Below are 10,465 nucleotides of genomic sequence, written 5' to 3'. Positions count from 1 at the left end.
TATATATAGATATATATATAGATATATATATAGATATATATATAGATATGTGTGTGTGTGTATGTATATATATATATGCATATATGTTTGTGCACAAATTTATATATATGTATATATATATATATATATATATATATATATATACACACACACATACACGCGCGCGCGCAGACACACACATCCATATATATATATATATATATATATATGACAAAGGTATCGTTTTAGAATGTATTCACGTATATATCTTTATTAGAAGCTGGAATTTAACTAAGCATAACGTTGGGCTCCCTGTATCCGATATTCGGACGTTCCGGCAGATCGGATATATTAAAAAATGATTTTTCGAAGTTTCACCACACATTAAACTATGTATCGCTACTTTAAGTCCAGAGAAACCTATTTTTTTCCCTCTTATTCCCATTTAAATGTTAGTATGCATATGTATTCACATACATATATGTACATTGAACACACGCACATACACATATATATCTATATATATATGTATGTATATGTGTATATACGTCTGTGTGTGTGTGTAAAACCATACAATCCATGTATATGTTGTATATACCTAGAAACATATATATATATTATTTTATTTAGTTTCAGCTCATGAGCTGTGGCCATGCTGGGGCACCGCCATTATATATATATATATATATATATATATGTGCATATATGTATCCTTACTCCTCTCTATTTCTGTGTGGGGGGTGTATGGGTGTATATACATATGTTTATATATATATGTATATATATTCATACATATGTGTTTATATATATATATTCATACATATATTTACTTATATCTATAAATATATATATGTACATGTGCATATATATATATATATATATATATATATATATTCATGCATTTATATACTTACATACACACACACTCACACACACATGAGTATGTGGTGATTGTTTTTTAAATGTGCATGTGTATATATGTGTGTGCGTGTGAGTGTGAGTGAGAGAGAGAGAGAAGTGAGTCGAGTTTGAGTGTATGTTTGTAATAACAGCAGGTTTCTTTTAATGAGACTTCAGATAAATTTATATCGACTATGAAGGGACAAAAATGTAACATCGTTCTCTGCGTTATATAAATCGAAGTACAAAGATTCCCCATCATAAAGTTTAATATTAAGAAAAAGGCGTACATCAGCATAAAAATAAAACTACAACTCAGAGGATCCCCCATAAATTTTCTAATGTATTTTACTCCAAAATATACAAACACCATAAACTATCGAAATGATTTGTTCCAGTGCAAAGTGTGCCGTTTTAAATTGCATATAGACCTCCCCTAAGGGATCGTGTAAAAAAGCAGAAGATATTTCCGTTGAAAGCTATTTTAGACATGTACGTATGTATTACACCTTATCTTTTGCTTAACTATATAACCAGCCACTGAGATATATTGGCACCAAAGAAATGTTATTATAGAATGATATCTCAACGTTGATCTTTGATTAGCAATGGTCTTTTTATAATGTTTATTTTTTAATGTGTGGAGGCGCAATGGCCTAGTGGTTAGGGCAGCGGACTCGCGGTCATAGGATCGCGGTTTCGATTCCCAGACAGGGTGTTGTGAGTGTTTATTGAGCGAAAACACCTAAAGCTCCGCGAGGCTGGCTCCGGCTGGGGATGGTGGCGAACCCTGTTGTACTCTTCCACCATAACTTCCTCTCTTACTTCCTGTTTCTGTTGTGCCTGTAATTCAAAAGGTCAGCCTTGTCACACTGTGTCACGCTGAATATCCCCGAGAACTACGTTAAGGGTACACGTGTCTGTGGAGTGCTCAGCCACTTGCACGTTAATTTCATGAGCAGGCTGTTCCATTAATCGGATCGACTGGAACCCTCGACGTCGTAAGCGACGGAGTGGCAACAACAATAGAATGATATTTCCACGTTGTTCTTTGATTAGCAGTGGTCTTTTTATAATGTTTATTTCTTAATGTGGTTCAAATACCTATAAAAATGGACGAGCGCACATCATATCTGCTACACATGGTCAGTAATTGCCAGATCTTTTCAACCAAAAACAGTGAATCATGGACAGGAGAAACGACCTCAATCCAACCGTGACCATCCGTTTGAAACTGTGAGAGGTCGGTTTAATCTGCAAGTCGTAGCAACAAGTTAATATGTTATAAATCCCACCATATCGTATTATAAACGCAACTCAGTCATCCCACAAAAATATACCGAACGTTACAATGGATAATTTAGTCATCAAAATTCAGACAGGATGGCCAAGACTGGAATGTACTTGATTACATATCTCTCTTGTATGTACTTGGGGATAAAAAGTGTGAGTGAACGTGTGTGTTCTCATATATGTGTAAGTGGCACACATCTTTCTCCCCCCTCTCTCTCACACACACACATAGACACAGATACACACACACACACACACACACACACTTGGGGATAAAAAGCAACTAAGATTTTTGCCTTTAATTAATGTGGATATCGCTAAAATATTTAGATATATATCAGCTGCGAAAAATGAATTGTATCTGGAATTCAAAGGGCCAGCCTTGTCCCATTCCGTACCACGCTTGATCTTCCTGGGAACCACACTAAGGGTATGTGTGTATGTGGAGTGCTCAGCCACTTCTACGTTAATTTCACTAGCAGGCTGTTCTGTTCATCAAATCAATTGGAACACTCGTCGTCGTAACCGACGGTATGTCAGTATTTAAACACATGGATACTAGTCTACCCGTGACTCGTCGGGTCACTTGGAAAGTCTGATTTTCCCAGTAACGGAATTTTGTTTCGTGGGGTCATTTTTCTTTTCCACGTTATTTCGCATGCTTTCAACGTATGTGACATCGAAATCACGCGTAAACGGCTCCTTTCCCCAGAAAAGGAAAGATTTAACTGCTATTTCTTGCATGCACTGCTACCACGTGTGTGTGTGTGTTTTGTCGCGATGTATAAATACATCTTAAGTCCGTACCAATATTCCGAAATTTACTTGCGTCGTTACGAGGACATTATGTTCAGTCTTTCCTTTATCCAATTTTCAATTCTTACAAAATATATCTTTCGAAACAACTATAGTGTATAAACTTAGACTTTACTCTGAATATGTAAAAAAAACGTAGACATTAAAAGTGACACATGAGTAGATTCTGCTTTAAAAAATGTCTTTTACCAGAGCTCTGCTCTTATTAGTGCTGCAGTGTAAGCTGAGATTATCGCTGTAAGCAAAACACGTCATTGTTAACACATGTTGACAACGGATTGATTTCCTGCAGCACCGAAAGTGAAATCCTATGATAGTTTGAAGAGGGTTATCTACTTTGCCAAGCTAATTTACCATGCTGAAAATCTTAATTCATGTTCCGAACAACCAATATTGTTTCGAGCTATAGAACTTACCCACCATTTTGTAGTGCTAAACATTCCCGATAATATTTCTCTGACGATTCTTTACAATAAAATCGTTAACCATTGAACTGTAAATGGAATAATTCGCATCTTTAGAAGCGCTGTAAAGCATGTTTGACAGAAATGTCACTCAGATAAGAAAACCAAGCGCAAATTCCTTTGGGTGAACTCTGTGAGATCAGCTGAGAGGTTGGACTTTCATAAACATATTCTCGCATGATTCATTAAGTTTTGTATATCACACGCAGTAATATGTTGTCACTTTAAACCAGAAATCTGTTGATATCTTCATAGGAACAATAAACTTTATTGATAACATGCCATCAGGGACACTGAGATTCGACCTTATTGTGTATTGTAATTATCATTCATAAATTCATATATATATACATATGTGTGTGCGTATGCATGTATATATATTATATCATACGTCAATTCTAATGTTTCCTATTGATTAATCGCATGCCTACGTTATTTACTTAAAGATATTATATGCTTCAAAATCCCTGTATAGTTTCATTTTATTGTTGAAAACGTCGACATTTCGCCATAACGAATTTCCATATTCAATATATAGGTATGAGTGTGTGTGTGTATGTGTGTGTGTGATAGAGAGTATGCGCGTGTGTGTGCATGTATGTTAATGTAACTGTTTGGAATAGCGATCTAGTGTATGCGTATATGTTTGTGCATGTGCAAATGGAAAAGAGAGACAGAGAGAGAAAGAAAGAGAAATATTGTATACGATAGATCATGAGCATAGTTGTAAGTACAATCCCTGAAGGAGAGATACTGCACGTGAAAGCATGAAAGATCCACGGGCCATGTTTGACACACCCTAATTTCAGATGTGCATATTCAATAAGAATAAAAAGAGATCTTTTTTGCATTAAAGCATGAAATATTTAAAGCTATCTAACAGGATATTACAAAACATTACAAAAATGCCTCAGTCATAGCAGAAATCATTACTGTATGTTGTTAAAAGAAGACTGTCTCTAGGTTTTTTAAAGTTAGCCTATAGTGTTGAGATTTTGGGATATAACTCGCTTATGAGAAGAGAAATTCCGCTTATAGGACCCAGAGCGGGTTTGCTTCTTTGAGATAGTCTTACGGAAAGAAAAGTCTGTCAAATATACCATCAAATACAATAAGTTCGAAGCAACGATAGGAAATTGAATTTTAAATTCGGTGTTGCTAAAGTCCGTATTTACGATGAGCCATTGCGTAACGATACCAGTCATTGAATGAGGGCAGAAATATCATAAGAGAGATGTGGTCAGCGCATCAGCTCGCAGCGTCGCCTTGTCTAAATTTTGTTGCTGAAGAGTGAATAACTACTCCGAAATGCAAGCATCCCATAGTGTAATCAGGTGGCGAAACGAGCTGATTCGATGTATTTACACCACGTGATCAACAGCGAGAAATTTTCTTCACAACTCAGTGAAAGGCTTTCTTACGGGTTCGAATAGACCCCAAGCATGTTTGGAGAGATAACAAGTTTGTGTTTGTCTTTTATTTTTCGTGCCAATTCACCGTCAGATACACCAACCAAAACACGCACACACGCATACACACGCACACACACACACATACACACACACTGGCACTCCGTCGGTTACGACGACGAGGAATCCAGTTGATCTGATCAACGAAACAACCAGCTCTTGTAATTAACGTACAAGTGGCTGAGTATATCATAGACATGCGTCCCCATTAACGTAGTTCTCAGAAAGTTTCGGCGTGACACAGAACGTAACAAAGCCGGCCCTTCTAAATACAGGGAGAACTCATTATTGCCAGCTGCAGAGAGGACGGGAGGAACGTGAACTAAAATTTCTTACTCAAACAACACAACGCAACACTGCGAATCGAACTCACGACGTTGCAATCGTAAACCGAATACGCTAACCACTTAGCCACGCGCATTCACACGCACGCGCGTGCGACGCATTCACACACACACACACGCACGTACATACACAAGCAGACGCATCCACATACAACAAGAGAGTGACTGATTTTCATTTGAACATATGTCATTTTTTGAAAACAAGTACCTGCTAATGTTAAGACGTCAATTAACTTTTTACTCACGTGCTTTTATTCGTTTGAGAAAAGTCGGAAACACCTGCAGTTCAGGATACGTCAGCATTTGAAGATTGCCCACGTTGTTTTATCAGAATGGAAGGGTTCGCACGAATGATGCTGATTGCAGACGTTAGAAACATTGGCGAAGCACAGGGAAAATAGAATATTCTTATCGAAAAACAAGTATAGCCTTGCGGTGATGCAATTTGCTTTGTAAGAAAGCAGTGACGGGTTCGGTCCCTTTCTGCTGCAAATTTGGAAAGGCGTCGAGCTGGCAGAAACGTTAGCCCGCCGGGCGAAATGCTTAGCGGTATTTCGTCTGCCGCTACGTTCTGAGTTCAAATTCCGCCGAGGTCGACTTTGTTCTTTGTCCTTTCGAGGGTCGATAAATTAACTACCAGCTGCGTACCGTAATCGATCTAATCGACTGGCCCCTCGATGGGCTTCTTTCAGTTACCATCTACCAAATCCACTCACAAGGCCTTGGTCGGTCCGAGGCTATAGTAGAAGACACTTGCCCAAGGTGCTGCGCAGGGTGACTGAACCCGGAACCACTGTGGTTGGTAAGCAAGCTACTTACCACACAGCCACTCCGGCGCTTATATATATATATATATATATATATATATACACACACACACTTAATTTATCTGTGTGTGTGTGTGTGTGTGTGTATTTGACTCTGGTACGAAAAGAAATAAAACTTTGGCAGTGTCAGTCAAAAGGTAACTATGTCACTTGATCGATAAAATATTGATCGATGGACAGAAATAAGAACCGAGATCGATATGATCGGTTATAAGCATTGACAGGTGGCCCAGCATCACCAACAAGAGAGACGTGTCCAATGCCTAGAATTAATACAGAAAAAAATAAAGAATAGAACAACAAACCTCTGTCCCACCTGAGATCAAATTATATTTCATTTAATTAAAACATCGGTTTCCAAAAACCAGATGTAAAAATGGGAAAGTTCTGATTCTACATAATTGGTTATACGATTATAAAGCTTTCCGTCGCTTGTCTAATGTACGTGTCTACAGCAAATATCAATTAGAGTGTAAAACAAAACTAGAGAGAGAGAGAACGAGGGGAAAAAAAACAGAAATACTAGTTAATATAACAACTCTATTTTATATAATAACATAAAAATATGTAAGTTATATTAATAACAAAAATAATAGAAATGATAACTTGAAAATCTAATACACAACAAAAATATCATATTCACACAAACTAATGATAAGTAGACAGTGGATTTCAATTATTTCCTGGTTTCTATAAGAAACCAGACATAAACGGTCAGAAAGTATGAAGCTTGGTAATAAGAAGCGAGACAAATATACAACAGTGTTTCTATTATATTCATATTTGCCTATAAGAAAATAAATGATGGATAACTATTGGTGATGGAGAGAGGTAGCAGTTAGATCTTCTTTCAAACGCATTAGGCATAAATCGATGAGAAGAAACGAGAAACGAGTCGCAGAAATGTTACCTTGATATTTGCCTCTCCGTAAGGCGTTGATTTGGCAGCGTCGTTCGCTCGCCTGGTGTTTAGCGCCATTCCTATTTTTACTATTTAACTTATTATTAATTATTTTTATTACTCTGTTTTACTCTTTTACTTGTTTCAGTCATTTGACTGCGGCCGTGCTGGAGTACCACACCTTTAGTCGAGCAAATCGACCCCAAGACTCATTCTTTGGAATCCTAGTACTTACTCTATCGGTCTCTTTTTACCGTACCGCTAAGCTACGGGGACGTAAACACACCAGCATCGGTCGTCAAGCGATGGTGGGGTGACAAACATACACACACACACACACACATATATATATATATATATACGACGGGCTTTCTTCAGTTTCCATCTACCAAATCCACTCACAAGGCTTTGGTCGGCCCGAGGCTAAGGTAGAAGACATTTGCCCAACGTGCCACGCAATGGGACTGAACCCGGAACCATGTGGTTGGTAAGCAAGCTACTTACCACACAGCCACTCCTGCGCCTATAAAAATTTTTCGAGCTCCCCATTTTTAAACCTCTAACTACGCTACTCATGGGTCGCACGAGAGTTGGAAAATGACTGCATGCGGCTCGAGGGCCACTTTTTTTTATATGCCTGGTGTTCATGATAGATTACAACACTCGCTGTCCTTGTACGGGACGAAGATCCTTTCCAAGGTTAACTTCTCTGACTATCCTGAAATTCAATTACTGCTGCATGGAATAGCTCAACGTGAAATTAAGCGTTTTTGCCTGGTCAAGGAATCGAAACCACGATCCTACGATCTTAAAGTGACTGGGACTTAAATTTAGGTCTTTCATGAACCTCTAGGCCTCATAAGACCAGAACTTCACTCGGTTTCCATTACATGTAAATGACTAAGATCACAACACGGCTTCTTCAATGAAATGCTGGTCTATTGCAAGTTGAACTTCCCCGCTGTTACTCGTGGAACTCATTTACAGCTGCACGGACTGGAGCAATTTGAAATTAAATTTGTTGCTCAAGAACTCAATGCAACACCCTCGACGGACACTTGCCCAAGGTGCCACGTAGCGGGTCTGAACTCGGAACCATGCAGTTGCGAAGCAAATTTCTTACCACTTAGACACGCCTGTACCTATATTACTCAAGTTATAAAATGACGCATGAAGGGCATCGAACCGCCAGAATCGAGACTGTGGCGGACATTTCTTTCGGCTCTTTACGTTCTGAGTTCAAATCCCTCCAAGATCAATTTTCGCCTTTCATCCTATTCGTGTCGATAGAATAAGTATTAGTTGAGCCCTGAGGTCAATTTAATCGACTTCCCCCTCCCCTCAGAAATTGCTTGCCATATGACAAGATTAAGAAAAATTACTTAAAATGAAAAGAAGGCGATGATGTGGCAAAACGCTTAGCAGCATATCTTCCGGGTCTTTATGTTCAAATTTCGCAAAGATCCACCGTACCTTCCATTCTTTCGAAGCTCCTGAGTACTGTCGATCGATGCAATCGACTTACCCCTCCCCTCAAAAGTTGCTGGCCTTGTGCTAAAATTAGAAAGGATTATAAACTACGAGATACGTAATTTATTGCATAACATGTGATATGATCCTTCAAATACACAGATTTATGTTTGATTTATGAGATGATAAAAAGCCGCCCAAATATTTAAACAAAATATAATTGTATTACGCTATTACATAAACAATTCATGACAGAAATCCATATTAATTTCTGTCATTAAACAACATAGAGAAACGACAGCATGATCAGGAGCTAATAGAATACATAATACTAATGAATGACGTAACATGCTAATTAATATATAATTTCTCACATAATGTATTGGCAGTTTATGAGGAAATGCACAGAATATGACATCATTCAGTTGTGAATTGTATATAATATATATGATATACATATAAAAGTATTTTTATATGATATTATTTTATCATTAAATTGCTTTAGAGAAGGAAGTTGTGTTGTCGATAATTACATTCATAAAAATTAACTTTAATCATTCGAATTGGAAGAGAGATTGGTGTTTTCGAAAATGTCAAGATGATATGTCAAGAGAAAAATGTTTACAGCTGTGTCGCTTTTACATAAGGATTGTAAGCCATGAAAGCTTTCTCCTTACAAAGAATTACGAAAAGCAAGTATTCTTTTCGCCAAAAATGAAGATGTTACTTATCACATATTATATATTACTAGCTGGGCCCCGTGCCGTCAAAAGTGACGGCTAATTATAGTATTTTATATATAAATAAGGTAGAAAACCAAGATTTTGGTTTAATAATTCTTTAATTACCAAATTTATAATATACCTTTCAACTGTTGTCGTTTTATATTCTTGATGCAGTCAGGCAATAATCATTTTCTTTAATGCGTTTGTATATGTTTTTGTAGGTGTGTGTGATTGTAATATTTATTTTTAACAAAACAGATAGAATATGAATGATAAATCAAATTAATACACTTGTCAATGTTATCTGGTGGTTGTCTTTGGAGATGTGACATCGATCATTGCTACTTACTGAAGGAACGCTGGTTCCCACATACAAACATTGTACACATATACACACATACACTCACAGTCGAAACGCTGTTTGATTTTTCTTTTCAGCGTTAAACGTTTACCATCCCACTTCCATTGCACACACACACAAATTTTCACATACCTCCCTTTTACATACACACTCACATATACTCACATAGAGTTGAAACGCTGATTTTTTTCTCACCGTAGAATTTCCATCATCCCACTACCAGCTTGCCGTTACCCCTTCCTGCTTTATTCATTTATCACCCCCTTCCTTTCTCATTCATATGCTATGATGGAAAAACCCCCCAGAAGAGTATTATTATAGTAGATGGATTGTTTCTTGCTTGAGACTTACATCAAAGGTTCCGTAAAACAAATACAGCTATATCACTTTTACATAAGAATTGTAATCCATGAAACTTTCCCCCTTACACAGAATTAAGTAACACAAATATTCATTTTGCCAAATATGAAGAGGTTACATACCGCATATTATATATTATGGATCGTATCTGAAATTCAAATGTAAAACCTTATTGCATTTGGTCACGCTATTTCTGCTTGAGAATTACATTAAACGTTCGTGCATTTGTGAAATATTATACGCTAATTTAGTGAGCGGGTGTGGAGGCGCAATGGCCCAGTGGTTAGAGCAGCGGACTCGCGGTCATAGGATCACGGTTTCGATTCCCAGACCGGGCGTTGTGAGTGTTTATTGAGCGAAAACACTTAAAGCTCCACGAGGCTCCGGCAGGGGATGGTGGCGAACCCTGCTGTTTTCTTTCACCACAACTTTCTCTCACTCTTACTTCCTGTTTCTGTTGTGCCTGTAATTCAAAGGGTCAGCCTTGTCACACTGTGTCACGCTGAATATCCCCGAGAACTACGTTAAGGGTACACGTGTCTGTGGAGTGCTCAGC

The sequence above is a fragment of the Octopus bimaculoides genome, chromosome 23 (assembly GCF_001194135.2).
Source record: "Octopus bimaculoides isolate UCB-OBI-ISO-001 chromosome 23, ASM119413v2, whole genome shotgun sequence".
NCBI lineage: Eukaryota > Metazoa > Mollusca > Cephalopoda > Octopoda > Octopodidae > Octopus > Octopus bimaculoides.
The sequence above is the reverse complement of the archived record's forward strand: the minus strand, read 5'-3'. Positions refer to the sequence as shown.